Genomic DNA, 16,286 nt, shown 5'->3' with positions numbered 1-16,286 from the left:
GGGATACATACTTTTGTAGACATACATGCACACATTGCCCAGTCAGCCCCCACCCGATCCCCACCCCATTCTCTTCCTATCCCTCCCTCCCATGCTTGGCTTAGTGATTGACATCTAGTATTATAGCAATTTATCAAAAATTAAAAATGATAATCTCACATAACAGTTTCATTTGTCTGATACCAAGCTTTTGATGACTTAAAGATAACATTTCAATATTTCTTTTTGCTTTCTTTCTTACCAGAGAATATTTTTTTTCTATTTTTTAGGTGAAACTATCATATATTTATATATTTATTTTTCAGAAAAACAATCTATCCTAATATGGAATATGGACTCTAGGTACCCACAACGATCTTGAAAAAGAAGAAAGCTAGAAGATATATATTTTCTGATTTTAAACCATATAAAGCTACAATAATTGAAACAGTGTAGTACTATTCTAAGGGCAGATATATAAACCATTGGAGTTAAATAAAAGCCTAGAGCTAAATTCTTCCCTATATTGTCAAGTTATTTTTGACAAGGTTTCAACGAACATTTGGTGGTGGAAATAATAATCTTTTAACTAAATATTGTTGAAAAATAATAATTACATGAAAAAGAATACAATTGGACCCTTACCTAATCCCATATACAAATATTAACTCAAAATAGATAAAAGACCTAAATATAAATCTTAAGACTATAAACTTTTAGGAGAAAATCTGGGTCATAAAACCTCACAACATTGAAATTGGCAGTGATTTCTTGGTTATGATTTCAATGGCACAGGCAACAGAAGAGTATACAAACTCCCTAAAAAATAAAAAACATATTGTATATCCAAAGACAATGTAAACAGATTTAACAGTTACTAATAGAATGGGATAAAATATTTCCAAATGCTATATCTGAAGGTATATTAATATTCCAACTAGAAATCCTAAAAATTAACAACAATAAAGGCAAACAATACCCTTTAGAGATAGGTAAAAGACTAACATAAATAATGAATCTCCACAGATAACCAATCTTAGTTGTTTGTTGGATGGAAAATCTTGTTTCTCTAGTTCTGATGTGTGTTACCTATTTCTTCTTTGTAGTTAATCTCTTTGAGTATTTTCTCTAGTGCTGGTTTTGAAGACATAAATCCTTCAGTTTCTGTTTGTCATGGAAGCTTCTTATTTCTCCTTCTAATTTTATAGAAAGTTTTGCTGGGTAGGAAATTTTTGGCTGGAAGTTGTTTTCTTTCAGAGTTTGGAATATGTTACTCCAAGCCCTTCTGGCTCTCATAACTTGGTTTGGGAAGTCTGGAGTGATTCTAATTGGTTTGCCTCTGAATGTCACTTGGCCCTTTGCTTTTGTTGCCTTTAAGATTCTCTGCTTGGCTTCCACATTGGTCATTTTGACAATTATGTGGTGTGGGGATCCTCTTCTCCGATCCTGTCTAAAGGGAGTTCTATAAGTTTCCTGGACCTGTGTATCGACCTTTTGCTCTATGTCTGGAAAATTTTCTGCTATTACTTCCTTGAAGAGATTGTTGATCCCTTTGGTTTCACTTTCTTTTCCCTCCTCTATTCCAATTATTCTTAGGTTAGCTCTCTTAAAATGGGCCCATATTTCTTCAATATCAGATTCCTGCTGTCGGATATTTTTTTCTAGATTAGAAACTATGCGTTCATTTTTGGAATGATCATCTTCTAAGAGCGAGATTCTGTTCTCCATGTGTTCTAATCGGTTGTTTGTGCTTTGAATTGAGGCCTTTACTTTATTAATTGCATCCTTTATCTCTTTTTGGCTCTCTCTGAGTTCTTTTCGAAGCACCTCTATTATTTCTACAGTTATTTTCCTGATTTGATCTTCTAGAAATCTCTGATTTTCTGTTTTATCGGGTTCTGATGTTGTGGGGTTGTGAGCATTCATTGCTCCAGTATTATTCCTCTTTCCCATGATTTCGGAAGTTTGTGCCTTCTTTGGGTTCTTCCCTTGGGTCACTATGACTTCACTTAAGGTGCTCTGGATCTCGAGTCAGTAGTATCTCAGACCCCACTACTCCTTTACTGGGTTTTATCACAGAGTCTCTGACCCAGAGAGTCGATAGAGGCTGCTTTAGACTGTGGGGGGGTGCCAGGTTGCACGTTCTCCTATGGTGTGATATCACTGCCACCGCCCCTCTCCCACTGGGTCAAGTCCCAGTGAGTACAGTACTGGGATTTCTCCGCTGTGGCCCACAATTTGACTCACTGTTCTTGAGTATGCAGATGTAGCTGTACTGAATTTGGTGAATTCGGTGCTGCTGCCGCCGGTGGCAATATGGCGCCGCTGCTACGCCCTCGGCTGTGGGGCTGGCATTTTTTTTCTTGGTTTTGATTTCCACTCTGAATCCCTGCAGCTTGTGCTGAGCTCAGCCACTGGGAGCTTTAGATGCCCTCTGCGCCGAGAAATCCCGCCTGGCTGTTCTGCAGTGGCTCCCCTCAGCTTGCTGTGGCCGTCCCGTGAATTCGCCGGTGCCACCGGCAGTATGGCTCTGCTGCCGCATCCTCAGGCGTGAGGCCACGTCCTCGGGCGTGAGGATCTCCTCTGTGGCTCTGCTCTCAGTCTGCTTTCTCTCTGGAGCCTGGTGATTTTTTTTTTGTTTCTCTGGTGATGTTGTTTTCTGGCTTTGAAAGGCGCTGATTTTGTGGTAATGGAGATTTGTTGTTAGCGGGGCTCTTAAGCCCCGCTTTTCTCGGTTGCCATCTTCCCGGAAGTACCCAAAAATAAACTCTTTCTTAAACTTGCAGAGAAGTTCTGTTAGAGGTCAGCAGTCACATGGTGTGTAACCAGGAAAGTTTCTTCATCTCTCTCGGTACATTACTTATAAAACAAGATAATTATAGCATCAGCCTCAGGGGTTTGTTGGGGAGATTAAAGGACATGAAACCTGCAAACACTTAGAACCAAGTATTACGTAGGATAAGACTCAATTAAATGTTAATTGGATTTATATATTATTAGATGTATCCATACATCTTTATTTCCTACTTAAAAATTAGCTTCTGTAAGATCTAGTGCTAAGGCCCATTGGCTTGGATTTTAATGTCAATCAAGATTTTTGTGTCAGCAAATGATAGAAAATTTAATTCAAACTTTCTAAAGTACAACAAGAACTTATGACAGGCCTGATGGCACACACTTGTAATCCCAGTACTTGGGAGACTGAGACAGGAGGATCACAGGTTTGCAGCCAGCCTCAGCTACTTAGTGAAGCTCTACACAATTCAGTGAGACCCTATTTCCAAATAAAGAATAAAAAGTGGGACTGAGGGTATAGCTCAACCTCCAGCCCTGAAAATTATGTATGTATGTATGCATATATGTATATGTATATGTATATGTATATGTATATGTTTTATGAAGCTAGTAGGTGACAGATATAAGGATAACTTCCATCATCACTTGATCTCAGGGCTCTGATAATGCTATCGGAATATGGAATATGATCTTCCTGGGGAATTTGACTCTGTGTTCTGCTATGAACTTGGACTCTGTTCTTAGCCCTGCTGCTGGGGGAGGGGCATCAGGTTCTTATTCAGAGTCTCAAACTTAGTGGAAATATAATAGATGCTCAATAACTGTTATATTCCCCTGTCTTCCCCTTCTACTCTGTTAACACTTTCTCTTATCTTTGCATCTAAGTTCTTTTGACTCATTTTCACCTCAGCTTCTTCTAAAAATTACTTTATGTTTGTCTATCTCTGTGTGGCTATCTGTCTCTGTCTCTCTGTCTATCTTTCTCTCTTTCTCTCTCTTTCATTTCTGGCTTTCCATCTGTTATTCTTTATAACCTTGTCAGCACATACAGCACAGAAAAGAGCCCCTTTCCCATCACTGGGCTCATAGTCTCTCTCTCTCTCTCTCTCTCCTTCCTTCTTTCCTCCTCCTCCCCTCCTCCTCCTCCTCCTCTTTCTTCTCTCTCTCTTTGCGGTACTGGGGACAGAACCCAGGGGCATTCTATCTCTGAGCTATACCCCCAGCTCTACTTTTTTTTCTTTATTTTGAAACAGGTTCTCAACGAATTGCAAAGGGATTCACTAAGTAGCTGAGGCTATCTCAGCCTCCCAAATGCTGGGATCACAAGTGTGCACCACCACTCCTGGCTTCATAGTCTCTTTACTCCTATTCTTTTCAGCAATGTGTTGTCTACCATGTGTAAGACAATCAGCATCTAGACCTGAGTAAGTTTCAGTTTTCATATGTTAATAACATTTAAAAGAACTTAAACCATTTTATTTTATACTTTTATAATAAAAATTCTTCTTTCTAAAGCAAATCATTTTTTCCATGGGAAGCTTGAAAAAGTAATAATCCAACTGTCATGTGCCTCATAGCTACTGTTCCATTCTTGGTGCCCTTCCTCCATCCCTCCTTCCTTCCTTCTCTTTTCCCTTTTCTTTTTCCTCACATCTCTATCTCCTGGGCCTTCCTCATCTCTCTGACTTCTCTCTGGATATTGGTGTACTCACACTCAGTTGTCAGTTATCTTACCTTCTTCATCTACACACACTTCCATGGTGAGTTCATTCAGTCCTGTGTCTTTAAAATTCCATGTACATGGTGATACCCTTGCTTACTGCAGTCCTTTGATTTTTATACTCATATGTCCAAGTACCATTTGACCTTTTTACTTAGATGTCTAGAGTGTATGCCTTTTTGGTTTCATGCTTAAACTTGTGCTTCTTATGTCTTTCTTCAATAAAGCATATGACAGCTCCATCCTCATTGTTCTTGTCACACACAACTTCTAAACCTTCAGCCAAGTTTTCGTTTCCTTCCCAACACTTCCAGCGTATAAATCTCGCTGCTGTCTCTGACTACTCTAGTCAAAGCAATTACTGCTTAATTTTTTAAAATGTTAATGATTCTTTTAAAATGTCATTCCTCTCCTTGAAAAATCTCCAGAGCTTTCCCATCCACACAAAACCAACTCCCCAACTCTTACTGTGGCTGGAAAGCCCTTGGCCCTGTGTGGTCTGCACACTCCAGCACATGCCTCTCTCTGATGTCATCTCTCATTTTTTTATTTTTGGTGGTACTGGGGTTCCTGGAAGCCCTTCTACCTCCGGGCTACACTCCCAGACCTACTTTTACATTTTTGTTTGGGAACAGGGTCTCCTAAGCCAGCGCGCGCGGCTGGCTTCGAACCTGCGCCATCCTACTGTCTCTGCCTCCCAAGCGCGGGGATTAAAAGCGTGCGCCACCACGCCCGGCGTCATCTCTCATTTTCTAGTTTAGTACTCCACACTGACAGGAAACTCTCCCTGATGTTTCAGGGGTTTCTGAGATAGCAGCCATGCTTTGCATTTGGCACCTTCTTGAGAATAGATGCTTTGGGTTGCAAAAGGGTAATCAGGGAGCTTTGCTCTACCAGACTCTCAAGACTATAGCTACATGGTACCAATTTACTGAATGTTACCATCTTTCCTGTTTTGAGTTTTAATTAGAATATGCCTAAAATATCACTCATTGGCCCTTTTCCCCCAAAGCAATTTTCTCTTGTTTGGTCTTTTAATATGCTTCTCCCCCTTTTATTTTATTATTTATTATTATTATTATTATTATTATTATTATTATTATTAATTTGCTACCAGGAGTCCAGTTTTAAGAGTACAAGGATAACAGTAAGCACAATAAGGCAAAATCATATTTTTGTAGCTCTGACCCTTACACTATGGAGGAGTAAAGGAGCTATAGCACCTCACATTCGCTGCAGATAGGTCTAGGAGAAAGCGAGGAAGGTCAGCGGTGCACATCTAGGTCAATGCCTTTCATTCTCCCCTCACCTCTCTTGGCTTATTGTGGTGATACCTGCTTACTACTGATGCCCAAAGTGGCTGATATACTGTAGTGCTGACCAAAGGCTCTACTGTTCTTTTGGAGCTACCAGGGCCAAGGTCAATGGAGTCACTATTTTCATTAATTTTTCTTTTTGGTACTGGGGATGGAACCCAGAGACATTCTACCTCCAAGCTATACCCCTAGCCCTATTTTTTTATTCTTTATTTTGAAACAGGGTCTCACTGAGTTGCAAAGGGCCTCTCTAAGTAGCTGAGGCTGTCTGTGAACCACAATCCTCCTGTCTCAGCCTCCCATATGCTGGGATTACAAGCATGCACCACCACACCTGGCTTCACCTGGATTCTTGATGTTTAATATTGAGGGAGCTGAAGGTGCTGCTGACACAGTCAAAGCCACTTCCCTTCACACTCTTGCTGATGACAGCAGCTTTCAGTGTCCCCATAGATTTATGCATTCCGTCCCATTTCACTCTGCATGGTTTGTTTTTGAAACTCCCTTCTCATTCTAAGCCTGAGTGTTGAACATCATTTGTTTGGAATTGTATATGCATTGTTTGTTCATTCATTAATTAATTTTTTAATTTCAATGATGTATTAATCACCGTGGTGGGTTCTGGGCATGCAGCTGTGAACCAAGCATATAAAGTCTGTTCTCATGGTGTTTACCTTCTAGTAGGTGAGACTCAGCAGAATTTCAGGTAGTCAGGGCTACAAAGAAAAATAAGGCAAAGAAAGAAAGTAGACATGGACTTTGATATTCTAAAACAACTACTTCTGATTCAAGTTCTCCTGGCTCTGAAGCCAATATGCAAGATGAACTTTATAGTATCAGTAAGTTTTTTTATGCAGTGGAAATCCATGAAAGCATTCAACTCTGATGAGACATAGACTTACCAGATGAGAAAACTTTGCAATTTGCTTCAGACTAACATTTGCTACAAATCTGGTGCACTGAAGTCATGGGAAATATGCCCTCATATCCTCAGAGGTACTGTTTTCCAACTCCCAGTGACAGAGACCAAAACTACGTCAATGTGTAGTGGAGTTTTCTGATCCAGTCTTTCTGTTATTCTTTCTCTACAGGTGAAATGACTTGGGAGGAAACTATGCTTAGGCGAAACTCAAGGCAGGGCTGTTTATCAGGTTTGGGGAGACCTTGGATTACAAGAACGAGGCAGTGAGTGAGTTTGGCAGATTAGTAGAGGGCACCTTGTATCTCCACTGCAAGGACAAGCCACTTGGAAGGCCACCACAGTGAATGCCCTTTAGGATCCCACGTCAATCTTTGTGTCACCCTTAAACTGAGGTCTCAAAGTGCTGCCCAACTGAGAGGAGACAGAATGACTAAAAGCCATTACAAACCAACAAATAGCTAATTAACTGATTCTGAAATGATTTCTATAGTCATATCTTTGATAGAACAGGAGGTGGAACAAGAAAACACTTTGGGTTCCAGTTTCCATCTTTTTACTCTCTATCCTTATGCATTATGAAAGCGAAATTATTCTATAGAAAGTCCCTCACAGGGAACTTCTAGTGTAATTATTAATATTTATTTTCTAAAACTGTCAGAATTTATAGCTTCAGAATTGTCAGACCAGGCCTGCTTATGATAATGAATGGGAGATACCTCTCTTGATGGTCACAATTTGGTGACAGCAAAGAAGTACAAAGTTTAATTTTAATATATTGCAGCATAAAAAAGAGAGGGAATGCTAAATATACCCAGACTCATAAATATTTAAGTCAGTTTTTTTACATCTTAAAGATGAATTTTACAAATAAATTTTAAAAATAAATAAAAATAAATAAATAAATTTTAAAAATAAATAAATTTTAAAAATAAATAAATCAATTTGATTCTCCAAGAACTAGAAAAAAAGAATATAGCTATATTAATCCTCTACTAGAAAGAAACAATTTAAGGATAGTTCTTGAAATCATTGAGTCCTTTTCCTCTTTAGTAATCAAGACTTCTCCAGCTCACAAGAGGCAGGAAAGTGTAGTGGTTACCAGGCTGGGTAGGTGCTATATTGCAGGGTTTGCAATCTTACTTCATTTCTTATCAACAGCAGAACCATAAACAAACTACTTGATCTCTCTGTTTCATTTTTTCATCTGAAAAATGAAGATAATAATAATACTTCCTTACAGATACTATAATAAAAAGATTTTGAAAAAATAGATTTATAAGACAGTTAAATTAATGGCGATCATTACTACTGTATTGTATTGTAGTCAGCTTCAATTCACTACAACAAAGCACCTGACAAGGCTACTGATGAAATAAAAAAAAAGGGTTTTTTTAGCTCATTGTTCTGGAAATTCTAGTCCAAGATCACGTAGCCCCATTGTTTTGGGCCTCTGGCAAGGACATGGGTGGCAATGGTAGGAACTCCTAGTGGAATGAGTAGTGACATCTCAAACTGGAGAGAGAGAGAGAGAGAGAGAGAGAGAGAGAGAGAGAGAGAGAGAGAGAGAGAGAGAGAGAGAGAGAGAGAGAGAGAGAGGCTTATTCGTGGCAACTGCATTGCCAGTTTAGTTCAACAACTGTTACAGTCAAATATAGCAGACTTTTAGAATCAGAAACTCACTTCATTACTAACTGTGTTTCTTTGGCAAATCACTTAAACTTTTTGATCTTTGCTTTTATACTCTCTAAAATGAAGCAAAGACCAGCTGCGTACTTTAAAGCATGTAAAGAGGATTAAGTGAGATGATGAATAGAAAATGCTGCATAATCAGTGGGCTCTGGTTTCAGATTTCTACTTTGCCTCTTAGGAACTTGGTCAAGTTATTTAAACTCTTTGTTCATAAATGTTCTGATCAACAAAATTGGATAAATATACCTACTTTTTAAGGTATTGAGACAATAACATGTAACAAACTTGCACAGAACATTAGAACATAAGCACTTCGTAGATGGTGATGGCGCATATATTTTTATAATGTAAAACACGTTATACATACAATTCTAAGGGCTCAATCTACTTATAACTCTGTAGAATTATTGAAAATGTAAACTTAAAAAATGTGGGGACACTAGATGTAGTGTCACATGCCTGAAATCCAAGAACTTGTGAGAGTGAGAAAGGAAGGTCACAGGTTTGAGACCAGTCTCAACAACTTAGCAAGGCTCTCAGCAACTTAGTGAGATCTTATTTCAAGATAAAAAATAAAATAGGATGAGAATGTCCCTCAGAGATATAACTCCCCTGGGTTTAATGCCCAGTACCACACACATACAACTGTGGGGACACTTCTAAACACATCAAAGTCTAAAATTCTCCCTATAATTTGTGTGTAAATTATTATAAGAGAAAACTGTAAAAAATGTCTAAATGAGTAACTTAGATACAATACCCTCTTTAATTAAACACAACAAATGGGAAGGTTGTGAGGTCTTACTGCTAAGATTAGCTACTAGACAGATTCTCGTCAATTTCTGGTGGAGTTATTTCTTGATAAACCTGTGGAAAGTGAAGATAATGTAAATAAAAATGCATTTAATACGCTTAACCTGCTGAATGTCATAGTTTAGCCACACAGCACACTGTAAAGTATCTTCCCTCAGGACCACTTGGCTAACTGGGACTATGGCTCACTGCTGTTTCTCCCTCGTACCATGAGAAAGTATCTCATACTGGAAAAGTATCTTACACATAAGAAGCCTGGGAAAAGACTGACATTCAAAATTTGAAGTTTTTGCTAAATGCTTATAGCTTTCACACCATTAAGTCAAACCATCATAAGTCAGAGACCGTCTATATTAGATCAAGACTACTCATGCCTCCTTCAGTAAATATTGAGAACAGAAATTTTAAGTAGAAAATGTAGGTTCAGCTGGTGGAAGATAGACAGTTGTCTGGATCTTTTCATTTTCCATATTAGAGAGTCTTAGCTGGGTATACAGCTGCCCAACTAGAACTTATGTTGTTCAACTTCCCTGGTAGTTTGTCACTGCCTTGTGATGGTGTACCTGCCATAGGCAATGGGCAGAGATGAGTATGCCCTTTTATGTCTTGTTCTCATCCTCAAAGCTGGGCACCTGCACTCTACCTACCTCTCTCACTGTCTCCTTTGGATCCTGGTGATCTTCACACCAGACTTAGAGGCTATTGTTAAAAGAGTTGCCACTCTATCCTGAGTTCCTGGAGAGCTGCAAGAAGTGGAGCTGCCCCACTTTACTGGGTCATATTAACTGTCCCATGCAAGAGACCTAAATATCTCTGTTATTTAAGCTGTGACATTTAGAATTTCTGTGTTGCAACAATACAAACTGTATCCTAACTTGCACACATGTAAAGTCAAAATATGGGCAGAAAATTTGGTCAGTTATTGCCTTTTCTTTGAGAGATATAGCACCAATCTAAGAGAAACTTATAAATCAGAAGAAATTATAAGAAAAATGAAGCATGGAAGATAAGTTTAATTTATATCAACAGGTAAAATAGTAGTTATATTGAATTCTTTATTTTAAAGCCTAAATTTTTTCACATGAACATAAAGAACGAAAAATTACTATAATAAAAATAGTGATTAAAAATATGGCCTTCCCATAAGATGTTACTTACATCTTATATTATTTAGTACAAGGTGAGTTTTAACAGCATTATTCTGATAACTTTGATTTAAGGGTGACTATAGAAAACCCATATTCAGTTACGACTAATCAAATAATTTGAGGAGTTGATTCCATAAGTATTTTACAGATTTAAATCCTGTCTTCTAAAAAATTATAGTTATATTAGCCCCTGGCAACAAAGTTTCTCAGTAAATATTTTGAGAAAGAGTAATTGAATAAATGATATAGAAATGTTACCAACACAGTTGGTGACAGTTGTTTGCTCAGTGAACTTCAACTAAAAGTTAAATTCATAGCTCTACTCTAAAAACAAAAAAATCTTTTGACCCTTTTCCCCAAAATTATTAAAAAATCTGCTTCACAGTTTTTAGGATTAATTGGGAATAATTTGGGGGCACAATATGTAATAAAATATAAAAATATATAGTCCTACATAAATCCATGATCCCAAATAAGCATCTAAATCATGGAAGACCTCAGCTGGGCGTGGTGTCACAAGCTTGTAATCCCCAGGTTTGGGAGGTTGAGACAGGAGGATCACACAGGTCAAAGCCAGCCTCAGCTACTTAGTAAGGCTCTCAGCAACTTAGTGAGATCCTGTTTCCAAATAAAATATAAAATAGGTCTGGGAGTATAGCCCGGAGGTAGAAAGCCTCTGGGTTCCACCCCCAGTACCACCACACACACACACACACACAAAAATCATAGAGACCTCATATTATAATTGACAATGTTGTATAATAAACAATGTGTATAATCAACATTCAACTAATTATACTAAATCAGTTGTATGATGTCTTTGATAGTGATGGAAGTAACTAAATAATATCCCTATCCATAAAGGACAGGAAATAGGAAGTGTTAAGTTTTGCCTTAAATGTAATGCTATTTAGTTTCCAAGGCTTCTGAAGAATTCATCACAGAGGCAGCAACTTTGAAGTAAATATGTCTGTAATTTGATTAACTAATGGGAATACAATCTCTGTAAGACTCAGTCCTGAATCCATTTAGCCAAGTGTATCATTAGCCACCTGATGCCCAACTCGGGAAAATCTGCAGTTATTGAGTCAAGGAAGGAAATTGCTGCCAAAAAACGGAAGTTGGAAAAAGAAAACATCTAAGCCAACATGGGGGCTGTTTTACCTTTAAGCCAACATGGGGGCTGTTTTACCTTTGTGAGGCCACAGAAATTCAAATGATGAGTTTAGAGCATTGTAAGCCTAAGAAAGTACTTTTAGATTATAGTGGATTCCAATGCAGTTATCGCCACAGTTATATTTCATAGGTGATTTTTCATAGTGAGATCCTTGAATTAATAGAACTGTTTTTCAAAATAACTGGTTTCTTATAATCCTGTAATCCTGAAAGATCTTGGAAGGAGTCCACAGGCGTTACCACATTGCCAAAGAGTCTACAGAAAAAAAAAAAAAAAAGTTTAAGAAAAATACCTGGTCCTAAGCTTGGGGACTAGCAGGTGTCAGATGGGGCTCAGCACTCCATTCATCCAGGTGTCAGATAGAAGCTGGCTTCTTCTCCATGAGGGAACTAGCCCAGTAGGAGGCACATTCAAATGCTAGAAGTTAGCATTACTTACTTGTGTTCTTGTAGGCCCCCAGAGCACAATTTATTACCCTTTTGTCACATATATTCACTGTGGCTGGAAGACCACACTCAATCTGCCTTTAAAATCATCATTTTTGTATTGATTTTTTCACCACTGAATTCAAAGTGATCAGGCAAAATGTCTCCATGAACTAAGTTTGTTATAAATATAAATGATAAGAAAACAGTACTTCACAGGAAAAAGGTCAAATACCTAGTTGGTGGCCTTTTGTCCATTACTAGATATTTTCTTTGTCTTGAAGTCATGTGAGGGCAGAATACTATTCTCATGGGGATGGAAGTGAGACACAGTATAGTCTAATAAGCTCGCTTACTCTGTCTATAAATACTTGGAGAATGGGCAAACTTTGTTTATCTACTGTCAAGCCATTTAGCACTTCTAAACCCACTTATGTTTGAAAAAGAATTTTTATTTACACTTTCATATATGGTTTACCCACCTTCAAAATGTTTTTGTAAAAACTTACTTAAAGCTAAAGCTACTCGGATAAATACATTTTTTTGTTGTTATTTGCATAACATTTGTCTTCCAGTAGAACAGAGTCCAATTTCACATTTTCTCTACTCTAACTACCACTTAAAATTTAGAACTTCTAGTGTGGGAGAAGAAATCCTGCTGAGCTGAGGAAGCCTGCTTCACATGTGGCTCTAGGATTCAGCAGCTAGAGAGATTGGGCCACATTCCTTACTGTGGTGTTTCTTAACCTGGTGACACATTAGAAACATTTAGAAGCTTTGAAACGTGATGACCCAGGCATCATCCACCCAGGCATGGGTTTAACTCATTTTTCATGGGCTATGGGCTCTCTTGTTTTTAAAAAGCATCTCTTAATTGGCAAATAGAGCTGATAGAATTTAAGAGATTTAATATACCAATTCGTGAAAACAAAAATATTTAAATTTTCTGTGTCCTGGGGATATTGTGCGAATCAATGGAAATAATGCATTTAACATTTAAAACATTCTAAAATTAATAAGGGTGAGAAAATCTGACAGATGACCTCTTTAAACACTGGTAAGTATTGTCTGTAGTTCAATTTCAGTATCTAAAATAAGGGACAACACTTCAAAATACCTAAAGAGCAAAAGTTTATCTTTTTTTTTATTACTGTATTATTTTGTTGCTTCATTTATTTGTCAAATAAAATCTATCATCTTTTATTTCTCACAGAATAAGTAATATGAGTAATTTTATAACATTGCTAATATTAAAAGGTTCTTATCTATTTATTTAGAGCTGAGGTAAATAGACAAAACTTTACCATTATTAGGAAATTGGCATTTTTACCACAATGCAAATATTCAGATAGTGAATATCCTGGATTTATTAAATAACTTGCTAATCTTGCTCAAGACTTTGTTTTTATTAATTTTTTAAAAGGTGTACCTGCCCTGTCGGCTACTCACTGCATGATTATTGAGGAGGTATCTTGGGTTAGATGCCTGAGGAATAGAGTCTGAGACAGAGATTCAGATCCATGAAGTTTATCAAGAGAGTCTTGAAGAAGTAAAGGAGAAAAAGAAATGAGGTTGGGCAGAGGATGAAACTCAGAAACGATGGAATGTAGGAAGGACTTGGCTTTAGTCTAATCCCAGAGGAGACTCAGGAACATGAACAATGCCAAAGAATTTGTCCTGAGTTGGGGTCAGGGGGCTGGACCTGTTTTGGTTAAGGGCACTTAACTAGAAAAGGGAGGCAGCTTTGAGCTACAGCATTCTGCCTTACCAGAGCTGGGGAAGAGCTGTGCTGGCTGGTAATAGGGACTTGGGAAAGGCACCAACAATTTCTAATTCAGAAGCTATTTCACTACTTGACATTTCATGTTAATGGTTTGAGTCCTTTGGATGACCTCTCATTAGGGTCCACCTTAGGTTTTTATCTCAGGTACCAAGAGAGATGAGACAAATACTTATGGAGCCCTATTAGTGCTATTCTCACTCACCAATATCTTCTCATGTAATTCAAGGGATACTTTAGTGTAAAAAATGTGGTTGTCTGAGAGCAAAATATATCTAAGATGGGTATTTGAAGAATTCCCAAAGAGATAATACAACAAGCTCTTTGAGGTCATGCACCACGTGTTAACATATTTGTGTATTGCCTGTGAAAAACAAGGTTATTCAGGAAACAAATGCCAAACAAATAAATAAATAAATAAATAAATAAATAAATAAATAAATGGTACTTAAAATAAAATGATGACCAAGAAGAGATCTAAAAAGAATTTGATTCATTTAAATTTTCTTTTTCTAGAATCAAATCTTCTAAGATAAAAATCTTGAAAAGGCAAGGATTTAATTTAAATCTAAATCTGAAATAACAGAACTCAAAAAAATGTTAAAAATGCTATACACAACATTTATAGCATCTCTCTTTCATCACTTCCACCTCTTCCATAACCTCTCTTTTTGTTAGTTGAGACTGATGTTATTCTGAGGCATTTGTCTTGAAAGGTGACTGAGTTCATGCAGTATTCTACACATTCCCAGTTGTGACAGTCTTCAATGGACTCCTCTGTTAACAGCTTTGTTGATTTAAATATTCATAGTGAAAAACATTTCTTCATTTTCTTACAATTTTCTTAGGCAGAATTCCCATCCAATTTTCATCAGCATTGCAACACAGTCTTCTGGCATGGAGTATGATTTCATTAAGTACTGCCAGAACATTCTTTCGGGGTCACGGGAAGCAAACTGCAGGTGGGATTCAGGGTCCACTCCCCTAACTGCAGATGGCCCTTGTGATCAAATCTCATCAGCTATTGCCTCATTAGAGACCTCCAGAAAACCTACCTTTTCTATGTCCTGGACAAGTCTCTTTACAAATAAAGATTTCTCGTCTGCATCAGGGAATACTGGTATTCTGATAAATTTTTATCCTTAGACTTCAGTCCCAGAAATATCACAAAATCGCAACACTAAACACACCTGCTTATTTCACTTCCTCTTCTCCACCATCTTGCAGCTGTCAGGGAACCATGATCTTCTCCTATGGTCACTCAACCATTTGAGATTTTCACTACTTTCCATTCCAAATGTTAGCGTATATACAAGTGTTTTATTAAAATTTAGTAAGATGCCAAGCAGTATATTTATCTTGAGTCCAGAAATACAGATATAAATATGCTGACCTTTATCTAGGAATAAAACACAGCAATAAGTCAAAAGTCCTGAGACTTTTCCTTGATGGGTGACAGATTTATGAACATCTATGTATGTATGGCCTCTACGTTGCTGATGTGGGCTTTCTTGAGGAAGCTAAAACTGCTTGGATGGGTGAAGGTTCTAGTTATGGAACAGAATAAAACCACTTTGTACCAAGAAAAGTCTACTTATATAATGTGCTCCCACCAGTTGGCTTTCTGCCCCTTGTCTTTGATGATCCATGTGAGACATGAATTTGACATTTGCCAAACACTATCCCACAGGTGATATATCAGGGTAGAGTCAAGCCTTGGTAAAAGACCTGTAACTTCTGTTATACTCAGTTGTATAATTTAACTCCAATCCCTTTCTTACAAAAGAAGCTTATCACAGTGAAAGAGAAGGCCATTGGAAATCTTACCCAGAGGGAGAATATCTAATCCTCTCTATTTCTATATATAACTTACTGGAAATGCTATTCCTTTAACTTTTGTAACTGCCACATAAGCTGTAATATATTATCCAATGCATCTTTGCTCTGCACATTCTCAGATCAAGAAAGTAGGCCACTTAGAAGTGGTCAAGAGTTCATTTCTGATTGCTAAGCACAGCCAGGAAAGGTGGGGGTAGTAAGAAAGACGTGACTAGAACTGGTTCTATCTTTGCAGCCAAGAATAAATCTCTCCAAGTTTCACTTCAACATCATGAGATAGGATTAAAGGATTTCTAAAATCTCTAAATATAATCTTAAAATTACATAGTCTTACATCTACAATGATGAACTGGTTGTACCTTCGTAATTATCTAATATAACTCTCTTCTTTCCCATACAAATATCCTCAGTCTAGGACAGCAAGGTCAGTGAGTATTTAAACAGCATTCCCTGGTAAATGTAGGCTCTATGTCACACATCCACTAGGGAATTTTGCATGGATTACCTCTAACCATTTCAGTAACTGGGGAGGGTAAGTAAAAATCTTATTTTACAGATTTCCATTTTACAGATGAAAAACCCATTTGTCAAAGCCACATCTTTTCAAGTATGGAAATCATGGGTTTTGGTTGATAAGAAATAGGGCTCAGGGTTCTCCCCTTTTGAGCTTTAAAAATTCAAA

Source organism: Muscardinus avellanarius (genome assembly GCF_963383645.1).
Source record: "Muscardinus avellanarius genome assembly, chromosome: 6".
Classification (NCBI taxonomy): Eukaryota; Metazoa; Chordata; class Mammalia; order Rodentia; family Gliridae; genus Muscardinus; species Muscardinus avellanarius.
Note: the sequence above shows the minus strand (reverse complement) of the source record.